The following is a 15,339-nucleotide window of genomic DNA, read 5'->3' as shown; positions in this document are numbered from 1 at the left end:
GTTACGCGGGGATAGTTATGGGCACTCGACGTCGTGGTATCAGCTGAAGCCTTTGTGGCGTCAGTGACTGAGCGGGCGCGCCGGATTGGACTGGAACACCTGCTCTTGTATTAGGGAGGCTAGGTCTCCTTCCGGCCGCCCACGCAACATGCAGGTCTGCAATGGGCGATGCGCCCAGACCCCTGCAAAATAGGATTTACACCGACGTCCTGACCTCTCTGTTGTGCCTAGGTGGGTCTGCGACGTGTTGATCTTCCGAGGCCGGGCATGACCCAGGAAAGTGTGTCCGGCCAAAGGGGATCGAGCGTGTTGGAAAATGTGGTGCACCCCTGCAGGGAAGTTTATCTATTCGAATAGCCGTGTCCCTCTGTAAAAGGACGACCCGGAGTTGTACCTTGACCTTATGACAACTAGAACCGGATACTTAATAAAATACACCCTTCCAAGTGCCAGATATAACCCGGTGATCGCTCTCTCACAGGGTGACGAGGGGAGGACCGCTGGGTAGGATTGTGCTATGCGATGATACTTGGCTAACTTACAATCTACTCTCTTCTACTGCTTCTAGATGGAGGCTGCCAGAAGCGCAGTCTTCGATAGGACTAGCTATACCCCTCTTATTCTGGCATTTCGCAGTTCAGTCCACAGATACTACCCATTTCATTGATACAAAGCATATGTAGTGTAGATCCTTGCTTGCGAGTACTTTGGATGAGTACTCACAGTGGCTTTCCTACTTATTTTTTTTCCTTTTCCCGGTTATTGTGATCATATGATGGATTCCAGGAGCTAGAGGATCCCGGGGATGATTCTACATGGAGTTCGGCTTCGAGGAGTAGTTAGGAGGTCTCAGATATTGTTGCTTCTGCTGACTTTTGTGCTTTCGAGCTTATGTATTCGAGCCTTCGAGGCCCCTGGCTTGTAATACAAAGCTTGTATGATTTTAATTTGTGTCTAGAGTTGTGTGGTGATATCTTCCCGTGAGTCCCTGATCTTGGTCGTACACATTTGCGTGCATGATTAGTGTACGGTCAAATCGGGGGCGTCACAAGTTGGTATCAGAGCCGACTGCCTGTATGAATCCCCCTTCCACACTCCTTGGCCGAAGTTGAGTCTAGTCGATGAAAACTGTTTTACTACCATGGTTGTGCGGCCCATGGGCCCATGTCGCCATTGGGTGGTATTAGGATCTTTTATTCCTCGTCTATACTCTGGGACTCTAATCTCTCTTCTATTCGGGTTAAAATGAATTTACTAATTCTAACTCTAGGTTCTTGTACCACTTCCTCCCGGAGAGCCCCTCGCTCCAGATGCTTCCTTGATGCACCAAAGGATTTCGAAGATACTCTCAGTAGTTCTCTCGAGACTCTATGCCCTTCGCTTTTGCAATCCCGTACTACCGATATGTCCCTATGCATAAATACATACACCTGTCGTTCTTACTTTTATTCCCAGATGATCTTGATATTACAAGATACCCCGAAATTCTGTCCATTCTCCCGAAAATACTTTAAGCCTATTGCCTTACACTTCTTTGCCACATCAATACCCCTATGGATAATTCCTCGCACTTATTGAGTATCCGCTCATTCCCAGTTGTTCACATGTTTCACAAAAGTCTTCGAAATCCATTCGCTCTTCCAAAAATCCTCAACAGCCTATTGCTCTTGAAATTCCTGCTTGCTTGCATTATGAATAATCTCATAAGTCTGGTAATCTTATTGGCATCCTTTGCCATCATCATTTATAGTCCGCTGATTCAATATGTTTTGAATGCTCGCAATCCTCAACCAGATCCTAGAATCCATCCTTCCAGCTCAGATGCCATTTTAAACATGAGCTGGATCTCGACCAACCAAATTGCCATCGATTGTACCCCTAAGGCTATTCAACTTATCCATCCCTAATCAGAGCATTGCTTCTGATCCCTTGTCTTGGAATTCATAATTCCTTTGCATTTGAGCTTTGAGTTAGTCAGTTGTTTCTATAATCTGATCTCCTTGCATTCTTTCTTCCTCTGGTTGAGTACCGATACTCACATCAGATCCCTTATGGACCACCAGATCCTTTGTTGGATTTTTGTCCGACAACGTCCTTCGTATTCATTAAACTTGTGAGCCTTTCATCAGATACATAATGCCTTTGGTAAATTGTACCCCCTGCTTTTGTCAACCATGCTCTGCTCCCGAGCTTGAGTTATTCGCTCCTGAAGTTGGTGGCATGTGTTCATAAGATGCCCCAATGGGTTAAACCTATGACATCCTTACTCTGTGTGAACCCGAAAGATTTCACGGGTCATAATTATCTATTATTGCACCAGGTAAAACTTTCAACAACTAATGTCATTTTCGAAAAGCGAGAGGTGAATGGAAGGTTATACAGTGAAGAAGTGGGGTCGACCTTGAACTTTGTGTTCATGCCCATGGACACGATGTATATCCTATCATGGAAGCTTCTTGTAATACTAACTATTCCCTTGATATAATATCATTTGGTATCTGTGAATTGATCCTTTGCAATCATGGTTCCAATCATATTTTCTCCTTGATTTCATTTCTCGGACTAGTTGAAGTACTTGTCTTCTGCAGATCAATACACCTCTGCAAACCCCTATTATGTTCTACCTTCGAGTATTACCTCGTGGTATCTCGATAAAATCACAGAACCATATTACTTCTTATGAGTTCTTCTTCAAGTATTATTTCTCACTGATTCCAATTTTTCCCCGGGTTCTAGGTTGTTAGACACTCAGGGACACCAATAGTGAATCGAGTCTGTAATCCGATTCATTAACGCTAAGTAATTTTCATTGCTTATGAGTTTAGTAATCCTTCAAGTCATTCCTAGCCCGATCGGCTATATCATTATCGTGCTAAATTTTGACTGTGCTACCTGGTCCTTCTTTCCGGAGTACAATTTTCGACGATGAGCTAAGCTTATGTCGATCTTCCTTGGCATATCATTTTGCCTTAAGCAGCAGCTTGATTTCAAGTTTGTGTCGTATCCGTGGTTTCAATAACTTTTTGCTCCATCCTTCCTTTTGCTTGATGTCACTGATGAGCGATTATATCTTCATGAAATCTCTCGACAACTATGTCGTGATAATCATGAACATCCTGAGCTCTTCCAAGATATATATCAAATTCTTGATGAGAAATACCATCCTTTCCCCTCGATGATTTGTGTTATCATCGACCAGTTTATTGCCTTCCATTCAACACAAACTTGTTCGTGTTCTGTGTTATACCTTGAGATCATTGCTACCTAGAATTTGTTATTCTTTACCTTGGAAGTATTACCATCTTTTATGTCGATAAAGTCATGAGAATTTCACCACCTCTTTAAGAGATCTTGATACAGGTGATACTTCTTGCCATATCCGTTCATTCCTTTGTCCCCGTGTTGTTTCGAACCGGAAAACCGACAATTGAACTATGATGTGTGACTTCAAAACTTCTAGCAATCCTATTGCTTTGAAGATAATGGTCGATATTTCATTCTTAGATCATTGGTTATTGAATCACCATTCTAACATTGATCATGCTACCTAAGCCCACATTTCGGGTGCACCTTTCAGCCAATGTTTAATTGTGTATGTTTTTTTCTAGCATACATCATTATGTCATTTGATCCGACAAATGTTATCCCCTTGTTCACATAAGTGTGGAAATCCATCTTTTGGAAATCACAATGAATTGTCGCTGAGTCAATTAGCCACCTCCTCACCTCTCCTTCATTTAATGATGAGCTCTTGCTTTGGAACTCACTTCCATAGTTCAATTCCTGAGAATTTTACAATGTCATCTCTACAAATTGTGTTGCACCTTTCTTCTCAGGCATCCTGGGTCTGAGTTATCCTGACACCAATCAGATCTGAATCTCGGTCAGATATGATGGTTGGAACATATTCCCAAGAGTTATAACATTGGTCTTTGACCCGATAAGGTGATGTTATGCCTAGCACACCTGGGCAGAGGACATCTTGTTATAGTTTCCTTTTTAGCAAGCTTAGCGATTCTACCATGAGGAAATTGTAAGACTTACTCTATAAGTTCTTCCTGATGGATCCTTTGTGTATCCATAGTATGACCTTGCTTGAAGACCATGTCAATGCTATCTTGAAGCATGTCGGTGGTACTCTGATCTTCAATAAGAATAGTTGAAGTAATGCTAAGGTTTCTTTATCAATTATCCAACACCGTTGTATGGGTAATGTCATGAAGTTTATCTCTTCTTACCTAAAGGGTTTTCTACTTTATATCATGTCATGGATATCATGCACTACTTGTCCGTGGGAAGGATATACCCCCGGAATATGTGTTTTAACACATTTCCCTTTCCATTGTTCTGTTTAATCTGATAATAATCTTTTCCTTTCCCTTGTTTGGTTTAACCTTTCTGGTGATCTATATGATCTAAGTAGTAATATTCTTATGCTTATGTAAACACCTAGGTGTACAATCATGTCGGTAAGACCTGTTAGTATTGTTGATGACATTCCGGTAACCACCGATGGACGAGAACTTTGCCTATTTGGTCTGCCTTGTTCAACGAGCAGGAGAATGGTTCTCTTCATCCCTCGCCCTTGGTATCGATGTTGTTGCCGACATAACTGACAGGCTATCCTCCGGCATGCCTTGCTTACATGATCATGCAAATCATCACCGCCTCCCTACTTTTAACCCACATGGTGGGCCTATAACCCACAGGTCCATAGGATCGAAACCTGACTCTCCTACACACCCCCTGTTCTCAAGGTTGTTCCTCACACGTGGCCTCGTATGAAATTCATGAGCCACTTTCCAAGAGATCATCAATTCTATTATCAGACACAATACTTATTCCCGTTACTTTGAACCCCTTTCACACCCTGTTTCAGGCATCGAATGATTGCCTGCTCGCTCAAAACTTCCCATGATACCTCCTTACTTTGCTCTCGATATTTTCTTAAGATTCAGTTCAAGAGTTACTTTCCGCCACCTTCCCCGTTGTTTTCGACCAGATAGTCAACCTTGCAGAAGTCCGTTCTCCCGGACTACCCCCTTTATTCTTTCGTAAGTACGATGGAGTTCCCGAAGAAAGGATGCTGACTTCATCATGATGACTTGAAGCAGAGAAATAGAGACATCAACATAATGGATCAACCTCTTCGAAAAGACAACCAAGACCGAGAAGATTCGTTAGAATTTCGTAACCAGGTCTTTTTCTCCTTACTCCACCTCTTAAATCTCAAGACGAGATTTCTTGTAGTGGAGGAGAATTGTGATGCCCGGATAGTTAATCTACAGTAACCCTCTGATAATTATGCCACGTCACCACGATTACAGTTGTTAACCTTGCGATGATTCAAATCCCGTTCAAATTTAAAATCAAGTCAAAGAGTTAATTTTTCAAAAGTCAAAACTAAAATGTTCTAAATGTGTCAAATAAATCATAAGTAAATATGCTGGAGAAACCAAAATTTTGTAAAGTGTTAGATGCCCTAAACTAGTTAAAACAGTGGCTAAAATAATAATTAATAGCTTTTTAAATTATAACAATATCAAACTAATTTACTTTGGGTCCAAACTAAGTTTGGCAGTGGCTTATATTAATGATACTAATTTGGGTGCCAGCTCGGTATTTTTATAAAACAAAAATATATAAAACTAGAAAGAAAACAGAAACTGTAAAAGGTAAACGAAAAACAAAACAAATAAAGAAAAGAAGCCAACCCCCCCCCCCCGGGCCGTTCGGCCACTAGGCCAACCCCAGGCCGGCCCAGCTCCTTCCCCCAGCCCAACTGCGCATATAACCCCCCTTTCCTCGAAACCCTAGCCACTACTTCACCCCCACTTCCATCCCACGTCGCCACTCCCTCTTCCCCTCCCGATCCAATCTGGATCGGGGTGAAACCCCCACTCCCCTCGCTCCTCGCACCCCCTCTGCCCGAACTAGTTCGGGCATGACGCCCCAACCCCGTCGTCGGCGCTCACCATCACCGCCTCCGACGCCGCTGGACCCCGCCATTGCTGGAGCACCACCGCCGCCCGGAAACCTTGTCGCCTTCCTCTCCGTCGTCGCTTCGTCCCCGTCGTCCTCCCCACGCCTGCCTAAGATCCTACGTCCCCGCCGTGAGCTCCGACCTTCCTCCATCTCTCCCCGGTTCTCTGTCATCGGCGCCATCCACTCGCGCATGTCTGATTGTAGCCCGGCCCCGTCGCCCCAGCTCGCCTGGCCTCGACCTCGCGCGTGCCCACGCGCGCCCGACCACCCACTGCACGCTCGCCGCCCGCACCCGCGCCCGGAGCTCGATCCGCCGTGGCCTCCCCCGGTGCTGCACCCGTCTCCACCTGGTCGCGCCGGCTCCGCCCGGCCGCGCCCGCGCTCTGCCGGAGCGCGCTGGCACCCGCGCCACCTGCTACGACCGCGCGCGCCCCGCTCCCCTTCTGGTGCTTCCGCCAGCAACCCCGTCCGCACAGCCCCGCCTCTCGCGGCGGCGCTCGCCGGCGCTCCAAACTTCGTGCATGCTCTGTCCCTTCCCCCTGCTGCAGTGCGTCACGACCTCGGCACCCCTTGCCGCCCACTGCGCCTCTCACCGTTGCCCGCTACTGCCCCTGGGCCCCCTGCTCCCCTCATCCCGCTTTGTCGCGGCCTCTGCCTCACCGTGCGCGCACGCGTCACGCTGATCGCTACTGAGTGTGTCGCCCCCAACCGCTCCGCCCCTCCGCAGCTGCTCGCCGGCCACCGCTCCGGCCGCCTAGCCAGCGTCGTGGCCATCGGCGACCCACAGCGCTCTCCTAGGCTGCGCCTGTTGTGGCTGCGCCTACAGCGCTCGCATCGCCCGCTTGCCCGTGCCGGTTAAGGCCCGTTGGCCATTGACAGCTGGGGCCCAACCCCAGAATGTTTCTATAAAAAGATTTAAAAATAATAAATAAAGTATTTATTAATTAATTAATTAAGTTAATTATGTTTAGTTAACCTAACTAACTATTTTTAATTAATTAAACAATAATTAGATTAGTTAAACTCTAATTAGCATAAGCAGAGTATGACAGCTGGGACCCACATGTCAGTTTGACCCAGTCAACGCCCTGTTGACTGCTAATGTCATGCTGACATCATGATGACGTCATCATACACTACTCTGGATAATGTTGATATAAAATAATTAAACAAATTCGGAAAATGATTAAAACTTTAGAAAAACATAGAAAATAAATCATAGCTTGGATGAAAATGTTTTCTACATGAAAGTTGCTCAGAACGACGAGACGAATCCGAATATGCAACCCGTTTGTCCGCCACACGTCCCTAGCATAGTGAACATGCAACTTTCCCCCTCTGTTCCGTCCGTCCGAAAACGTGAAACACCAGAAATACTTTCCTGGATGTTTCCCCCCTTCGCCCGTATCACCTAATACCACGTTAGGGCATAATAGCACCGCGTATTACCTCGTTATGTTTTGTGATGCTTTGTTTGCTCTGTATTTACTGTTTCTTCCCTCCCCCCTCTTCTTCTCCGATAGACCCCGAGACCGTTGCTGATGCCACTGAGTTTGACTACGTTGTTGACAACCCCTCCTTGCTAGAGCAACCAGGCAAGCCCCTTCCCCCTTGATCACCGGATATCACCTATTCTCCTCTCTACTGCTTGCATTAGAGTAGTGTAGCATGTTACTGCTTCCGGTTAATCCCATTCCGCTACATAGCCTGTCATTGTTGCTACAATTGTTGATACCTTTACCTGCAATCCTATGTGCTTAGTATAGGTTGCTAATACTTCATCAATGGCCCTACATTCTTGTCCGTCTTCCATGCTATACTATCGGGCTGTGATCACTTGGGAGGTGATTACGGGTATATACTTATGTACATAATATGTGATACATGTGGTGACTAAAGTCGGGTCAGCTCGTAGAGTACCCACAAGTGATTCCGATGTGGGGGCGGAAGGTGCAGGTGGTTCCATCCCAGTAGTGGTGGGCCTGGGTTCCCGACGGCCCCCGACTGTTACTTTGTGGCGGAGCGACAGGGCAGATTGAGAACACCTAGGAGAGAGGTGGGCCTGGCCTTGGTCGGCGTCCGCGGTTACATCAATTAACACGCTTAATGAGATCTTGGTATTTGATCTGAGTCTAGCCACTGGCCTATACACACTAACCAGCTAGGCGGGAACAGTTATGGGGACTCGACGTCGTGGTATCAGCCGAAGCCTTCATGACGTCAGCGACTGAGCGGCACGCACCGGATTGGACTGGAACGCCTGCTCTTGTCTTAGGGAGGCTAGGTCTGCTTCCGGCCGCCCATGCAACATGCAGGTGTGCAATGGGCGATGGGCCCAGACCCCCGCTCCATAGGATTTAGACCGGCATGCTGACCTCTCTATTGTGCCTAGGTGGGGCTGCTACGTGTTGGGAAATGTGGTGCACCCCTGCAGGGAAGTTTATCTATTCGAATAGTTGTGTCCCTCGGTAAAAGGACGACCCGGAGTTGTACCTTGACCTTATGACAACTAGAACCGGATACTTAATAAAATACACCCTTCCAAGTGCCAGATATAACCCGGTGATCGCTCTCTCACAGGGCGACGAGGGGAGGATCGTCGGGTAGGATTATGCTATGCGATGACACTTGGTTAACTTACCATCTACTCTCTTCTACTGCTTCAAGAAGGAGGCTGCCAGAAGCGTAGTCTTCAATAGGACTAGTTATCCCCCTCTTATTCTGGCATTCTGCAGTTCACTCCACAGATACTACCCATTTCATTGATATCAATGCATATGTAGTGTAGATCCTTACTTGCGAGTACTTTGGATGAGTACTCATGGTTGCTCTCCTACTTCTTTTTCCCCTTTTCCCGGTTACTGCGATCATATGATGGATTCCATGAGCTAGAGGATCCCGGGGATGATTCTACGTGGAGTTCGGCTTCGAGGAGTAGTTAGGAGATCCCAGGCAGGAGGCCTTGCCTTTTTCGATCGTTTCTACTTTTGTGCTAGCCTTCTTAAGGCAAACTTGTTTAACTTATGTCTGTACTCAGATATTGTTGCTTCCACTGGCTTTTGTGCTTTCGAGCTTATGTATTCGAGCCTTCGAGGCCCCTGGCTTGTAATATAAAGCTTGTATGATTTTAATTTGTGTCTAGAGTTGTGTGGTGATATCTTCCCGTGAGTCCCTGATCTTGGTCGTACACATTTGCGTGCATAATTAGTGTACGGTCAAATCGGGGGCGCACAGTTGATTATGTCACTAAATCAGTAGAAGCTATTCCAACCAGTAGTGCTGATCACAACACCTCTATTAAAATTCTTAAGAAAGTTATTTTCCCAAGGTTGGAGTCCCTAGATATTTAATGCCTGATGGTGGTTCACACTTTATTCATGGTGCTTTCCGTAAAATGCTTGCCAAGTATGATGTTAACCATAGAATTGCATCACCCTATCATCCTCAGTCTAGTGGTCAAGTTGAACTTAGCAGTAGAGAAATAAAATTAATTTTGCAAAAGACTGTTAATAGGTCCAGGAAGAATTGGTCTAAGAAATTAGATGATGCACTTCGGGCTCATAGAACAGCATATAAAGATCCTATGGGTATGTCTGCTTATAAAATGATTTATGGAAAAGCTTTTCAATTGCCTCTTGAGTTAGAACATAAAGCATATTGGGCAATCAAAGAACTCAACTATGATTTCAAACTTGCTGGTGAAAAGAGGTTATTTGATATTAGCTCATTAGATGAGTGGAGAACCCAAGCTTATGAAAATGCAAAATTATTCAAATAAAAAGTAAAAAGATGGCATGGCAAAAAAATTCAAAAGCGTGAGTTTAAAGTCGGAGAATATGTTCTTTTGTACAACTCTCATTTCAGATTCTTTGCAGGAAAACTCCTCTCAAAATGGGAAGGCCCTTATGTTATCGAGGAGGTCTACCGGTCTAGAGCCATCAAAATAAATAATTTCGAAGGTACTAATCTGAAGGTTGTCAATGGGCAATGAATAAACCATTATATCGCAGGTACGCCCATTAATCTTGAAAGTAATGTTATCCAAACTTTGACACCGGAAGAACACATAAAAGAGTCCTTCCGGAACACTCCAAAATCGTGAAAATAAGGAGGTACATGATACAATAAGTAAACAGACTCCGAAAAATCCGCAAAGATATTTTTATCAGTTTTGAAATATTTAAAAAATTGGAAATAAAGAAATTTCCAGGAAGCGTACCCTGGTGGGCACAAGACACGCGCCCAGGTGGGTTGTGCCCATCGGGGGCACCTTTTGGACTCCGTTTTTCTACCATATGTTGTCCTTCAAGATAAAAAATCTATATATACTCCCCGAACTTGTTGATCACCGTATTGCGAAGAAATCCTCTGTTCTCTTTTCTTGCTGTTTTCTACGCAGTTTTGAAAATATGTCGTCCCAAGACTCCGACGGAGAGAGCTATGTATCACATCTCATTGCTGACCCAAAGACCTATGGGGACCTATCTCCTTATGGTCGAACTATGGATGATGAGGAGGATGCTCACTTGATGAGGATCGATGATTCAAGCTCGGAGGAGGAGGATGTTCCTCTACCTCAACCTGGGGATATGCACGTGGAGTTCAAGAAGTCAAGTCTCCCTAGGAGAGTTAATCGGTCTAAAAATCAATCTATTCCTTCTCTTTTTCGGCAGAAAAGCAAAGGGGATTTATGTGACAAGATCTTGAAGCTGGAGTTGGAGGTCGATGATTTAAAGGGGGAAGTTGCTCTCCTCAACTACAATATGAAAAGGTTGAAGGCACAATTGTCACCACCACCATCATCATCTCCACCACCCAAGGAGAACTGAGTATCAGGTATGCGAACTCCCGTTGGCTTCTTCCAAGCTTGGGGGAGGTGCCTCGGTATTGTATCATCCCACTATCTTTTTGCTTTTACTAATTTTAGTTCGATCTTTTTGCTTTAGATGAATAAAAGTTTAGTTCGACCCTTTCTTTGCGAGTTTGGTTAGTAATATATCCTTGTAATCGTGTGCAAGTTATATAATAAAAGTTTAGTTTGAGTTTTTGCTTTCTTTACTTTCATATTGAAAATAAAATAAAATAAATAAAGAAAGAAAAAGAGAAAGGAAATAAATAAATAAAGAAAATATTATATACTAATCCTATGGTAGGTGATGGCGCCACATAAGGAAAAGTACAAGTAGAAAATTTTATTAGAGATTGACAAACATGCCATTAGTCAATGATGCAACTCATGAAAGAATTAATAAGGGAAGAGAAGATTCACATATAAATATACTATCCTAGAAATCTTTTGTGATTGTGAGCCCTCATCAAAATATTATATGCCAAAATTGTTGACGTTGGACAAGGAAGACAACTTAATGATTTATGTTTCTTTATATTCACAAAGAAGTCATATTGTCATAGGTCCTTCAACATATGGTGCTTGCCCCTATCTTTGCTAGCCAAAATTTCCGCACTAAGTAGAGATACTACTTGTGCATCCAAAAACCCTTAAACCCAAATCTTATTTTCAAGTGTCCACCATACCTACCTAGGGATTGAGCAAGATCCCTCAAGTAAGTTGTCATCGGTGCAAAAAGGCAATAAAAATTGCTTCTAAAAGTGTGAGATCATTTAGTGCAAGAGAAAATTGAGCGTTGCACGAACTTGTGATGGTGAAGAATAAAAGCGACGGACTTCATAATAAAATTCGCTATCACAAGGGGCAATGTAACGTGACGTACTTTTGCACTAAGGGGTTGAGCATACAAACAAATAAGCGCATGGCAACCTCTGCTTCCTGATACGTCTCCAACGTATCTATAATTTTTGATTGCTCAATGCTATATTATCTACTGTTTTGGACATTATTGGGTTTTATTATCCACTTTTATATTATTTTTAGGACTAACCTATTAACCGGAGGCCCAGCCCAGAATTGCTATTTTTTTGCCTATTTCAGGGTTTCGAAGAAAAGGAATATCAAACGGAATCTAAACAGAATGAAACCTTCGGGAACGTGATTTTCTCAATGAAAAAGACCTAGGAGACTTGGACCCTACGTCAAGACAAAAAAGAGGAGGCCACGAGGTAGGGGGCGCGCCTACCCCCCCCCCCCCAGGCGCGCCCTCCACCCTCGTGGGCCCCCTGTTGCTCCACCGACGTACTCCTTCCTCCTATATATACCTACGTACCCCCAAACGATCAGATACGGAGCCAAAACCCTAATTCCACCGCCGCAACTTTCTGTATCCACGAGATCCCATCTTGGGGCCTGTTCTGGAGCTCCGTCGGAGGGGGCATCGATCACGGAGGGCTTCTACATCAACACCATAGCCCCTCCGATGAAGTGTGAGTAGTTTACCTCAGACCTACGGGTCCATAGTTAGTAGCTAGATGGCTTCTTCTCTCTTTTTGGATCTCAATACAATGTTCTCCCCCTCTCTTGTGGAGATCTATTCGATGTAATCTTGTTTTTGCAGTGTGTTTGTTGAGACCGATGAATTGTGGGTTTATGATCAAGTCTATCTATGGGCAATACTTGAATCTTCTCTGAATTCTTTTATGTATGATTGGTTATCTTTGCAAGTCTCTTCGAATTATCAGTTTGGTTTGGCCTACTAGATTGATCTTTCTTGCAATGGGAGAAGTGCTTAGCTTTGGGTTCAATCTTGCGATGTCCTTTCCCAGTGACAGTAGGGGCAGCAAGGCACGTATTGTATTGTTGCCATCGAGGATAACAAGATGGGGTTTTCATCATATTGCATGAGTTTATCCCTCTACATCATGTCATTTTGCTTAAGGCGTTACTCTATTTTCATTAACTTAATACTCTAGATGCATGTTGGATAGCAGTCGATAGTGGAGTAATAGTAGTAGATGCAGGCAGGAGTCAGTCTACTATGCTCAATTCTGTCAATTGCTCAACAGTAATTTGTTCACCCATGCTAGAATACTTATGCTCTCGAGAGAAGCCACTAGTGAAACCAATGGCCCCCAAGTCTATCTTCATCATATTAATCTACCAATACTTAGTTATTTCCTTTTGCTTTTACTTTGCTTTTATTTTACTTTGCATCTTTATCATAAAAATACCAAAAATATTATCTTATCATAGCTATCAGATCTCACTCTCGTAAGTGGCCGTGTAGGGATTGACAACCCCTTAACGCGTTGGTTGCGAGGATTTATTTGTTTTGTGCAGGTACGAGGGACTCGCGCGTAGCCTCCTACTGGATTGATACCTTGGTTCTCAAAAACCGAGGGAAATACTTACGCTACTTTGCTGCATCATCCCTTCCTCTTCGGGGAAAAACAACGCAGTGCTCAAGAGGAAGCACTTCCCTCTGCGAAGGGCCTATCTTTTACTTTTATATATTTACTTTTATGCAAAGAGTCAATGTTTTCCTTCTATTCCTTTTTATTTTTATATTTTGGCAAGCATCATGAGGTGAGGAAAGATCTAGGCACATATGTCCAGCGGAATATTGATAGCATGAGTTATTATTGTTGACATCACCCTTGAGGTGAATATGTTGGGAGGCGAAACTATAAGCCCCTATCTTCCTATGTGTCTGGTTGAAACATTTTGATCATGTGTACGAGGTGAGTGCTAGCAACCATAGAAGACTATATGATGGTTGAGTATGTGGACTTTCCTAAAGGCTCCGATACGTGACCCTTCCTGAAAAGATGATGAATTGTAGTTGCAAAGTTGACTGAGAACATAGTTTTTTGGTTTTTAATAGAGTTCTTGCTTTATACTTCGATTGTGTGATGAACTGTTACTTATTCATGAGAAGTATATGATAAAAGTTCTATGATAAGAGTACCATGTTCAATTTTATTGTTGTTGTGATAATCAACATGATGCTTCTATGTCCATATTTTGTTTTTATCGACACCTCTCTCTCAAAGCATGTGGACATGTTTTTCGATTTTGGTTTTCTCTTGAGGACAAGCGAGGTCTAAGCTTTGGGGAGTTGATACGTCCATTTTGCATCATGTCTTCTCACTGTTATTTATGATGTTTTTATCCATAATAAAGCTTTTTGGAGTAATTATAATGCCTTTTCTCTCATAATATGCAAGGGATACACCAAGAGGGAGAATTCCGGCAGCTGGAAATCTGGACCTGGAAAAGCTATGTCAGGCCACCTATTCTGCACAACTCCAAATGAGCTGAAACTTCACGGAGAATTTTTATGGAATATATGAGGAATATTGGAGCCAATAAGTACCAGAGGGGGTCCACTAGGTGGGCATAACCCACCTGGGCACGCTAGGGAGCCCATGCGCGCCCTGGTGGGTTGTGCTCTCCCCAGCCCACCTCCGGTGCCCATCTTCTGGTATATAAGTCAGTTTGACCTAGAAAAAAAATAAGGAGAGGACTTTCGGGACGAAGCGTCGCCGCCTCGAGGCGGAACTTGGGCATGAGCATGTTTGCCCTCCGGCGGAGCGATTCCGTCGGGGGAACTTCCCTCCCAGAGGGGGAAATCATCGTCATCGTCATCACCAACAACTCTCCCATCTTGGGGAGGGAAATCTCCATCAACATTTTCAACAACACCATCTCCTCTCAAACCTTAGTTCAACTCTTGTGTTCAATCTTGTTACCGGGACTATAGATTGGTGCTTGTGGGTGACTAGTAGTGTTGATTACAACTTGTAGTTCATTACTATATGGTTTATTTGGTGGAAGATTATATGTTCAGATCCAATATGCTATTTAATACTCCTCTGATCATGAGCATGTTTATCATTTGTGAGTAGTTACTTTTGTTCTTGAGGTCACGGGAGAAATCATGTTGTAAGTAATCATGTGAACTTCATATGTGTTCGATATTTTGATAGTATGTATGTTGTGATTCCCTTAGTGGTGTCATGTGAACGTCTACTGCACGACACTTCACCATATTTGGGCCTAAGCAAATGCACTATGGAGTAGCAATTAGATGATGGGTTGCGAGAGTGACAGAAGCTTAAACCCCAGTTTATGTGCTATTCAGTAAGGGACCGATTGGATCAAAAAGTTTAATGCTATGGTTAGAATTTATTCTTAATACTTTTTCTCGTAGTTGCGGATGCTCGCGGGAGGGTTAATCATAAGTAGGAGGTCTGTTCAGGTAAGAACAACACCTAAGCACCGGTCCACCCACATATCAAATTATCAAAGTACCAAACACAAATCGAACCAACATGATGAAAGTGACTAGATGAAATTCCCGTGTACCCTCAAGAACGCTTTGCTTATCATAAGAGACCGTTTTGGCATGTCCTTTGCCTCAAAAGTATTGGGCTACCTTTCTGCACTTTTGTTACTACTATCGTTACTTGCTCGTTACAAATTATCTTGCTATCAAACTA

Source organism: Triticum aestivum, chromosome 5A (genome assembly GCF_018294505.1).
Source record: "Triticum aestivum cultivar Chinese Spring chromosome 5A, IWGSC CS RefSeq v2.1, whole genome shotgun sequence".
NCBI lineage: Eukaryota > Viridiplantae > Streptophyta > Magnoliopsida > Poales > Poaceae > Triticum > Triticum aestivum.
The sequence above is the reverse complement of the archived record's forward strand: the minus strand, read 5'-3'. Positions refer to the sequence as shown.